Source organism: Apium graveolens, chromosome 3 (assembly GCF_009905375.1).
Source record: "Apium graveolens cultivar Ventura chromosome 3, ASM990537v1, whole genome shotgun sequence".
NCBI classification, from domain to species: Eukaryota; Viridiplantae; Streptophyta; class Magnoliopsida; order Apiales; family Apiaceae; genus Apium; species Apium graveolens.
The window spans coordinates 295,275,599-295,277,406 of NC_133649.1; positions in this window are offsets into that span (position 1 = coordinate 295,275,599).

The following is a 1,808-nucleotide window of genomic DNA, read 5'->3' on the forward strand; positions in this document are numbered from 1 at the left end:
TTTTGGTATGAATGCACGGGTACATAATTTCACGTACTGCGATATGATATGTTACAGAAATCGTTTGTTGGACCATCCACCTTAATTAACGAAGTCATAAGTAAGCTTAGTAAATTACATGCACCTATTGGTAGAAGGAAAGGCAAGGAGATGTAAGAAGATGGCATTTCACAGAAACAACCAAAACTAGATACTTCAAGGAACTTTATATAACTGGAGTAGAAATGCTGTTAGTCTGTTACACAGCTAGTACAGTCTGCAGTTTCTATATTTCCACAGACCTGTTTCTTTAAGCAAATTATAATCCTGATATACATGTTCAGCAACTAAAAGCGAAAAAGTTACAGAAAAGTGCAACATGATGATCAATAGTAAGCTTCTTAACCGAACACCAAGGACAACTCGACGGGGATCAAACAAACCTGCAGTTTGGAAAACCTTTTGTGTTGTGAAGCCTGAGAGCCTTCAAATCTCTAGTTTTACAGCCATAGACTATGCCTGAAAACAAATAAGATAGGCATTAAAATTAGACAGACCATAACCTACTACCTTTTGAGCTTGTTAGCTACTCAGGAGACACCAACTCAAGCTAATCGAAACAACAGCAAAGCCTGCATGAAGTTGACCATCCACACTGATTTTATTGATGGCGATAATGGGAGTTTTACATGCTTGACTGCACTCACAGTATACGACTTGCAGGATCCGATCAGTGTAAGTGTCAAGATCATATATAACATTGTAAACAACATGTTTCACACACTAAGATTCATTTACTGCACAGGAATGTTCTAGGAAATGACAAATGATGCATGTCACAGAGCAATTGAAAGTACAATATTAGAGGAACAGAAGTAGTAGTAAAAAAAGCACGAAATAACACCAAAGATGACAGGAGGCAACCTGGAGTAGAAGAATTAGAATTTACCACCGCCACATTAGTAATTAGAAATTTGTTTAACAACAGGGACCTCCTGCAGGTGTCATTTTCTGGATAACAGAAGAAGAAAATCGAATTAGCTTGTTTTTCCTCTAAAACACTTGCAACTTACCAAGGGCTGGACTCTGAAGAGCACTGTAATACGAAAAAACATCTAAGATTCTACGCGTTTATTGCATAACCACTCTACCAAAGACTATTCATTTATCACGTAAAACCAGTCACTTGCATGAGAAATATGATGAAACAGTCCGGGCTAAAATGTGAAAATCATTTTCATTAACTAAGCAATACATTATAGAGTACTAGAGTCGAACTATGTTATGTGAGAAATCAATTTTTACAAAACTGACAATCGTTGCCTGAGGAAGCCTCTTAGACGCTAAGATGAACTCTGATACGATGCAAGCAAGTCATGCTCCAAAAACGCAATATTGACAAGTACATTCACAAATCACAAGTTGACAAGAGGGAATGCATAAACTTTGTTTCTAGTATCACTGTACCAGTCTTGAATAGATTACCTCAGGGCCGTCGTTGTCTGTACTTCTCCTATCGACTCTGCCAGAAATCGAGCCCCTGTCCAAAGAGAAACTTCCACAGTTTTCAATAATTCAGAAGGCACTCAAATCAATGGGTCAATGCAGCTTCATATATAAAGACAGGAGCGACAACATATGTCTTATGCCCTTTGTCTATCTCCCATTGTTGTGAATGTGATTATCATATTATTGCTGTGTAATTTTCAACACCGAAGAACCAAACAACAAGTATTAAACATATAGTTCCCAGTCGGATTAAACTTAAATACAACCGAACCAAGTGTCCAAATGTCTCGATGTGGTACCGGAGTACTGTACTGGAAAAA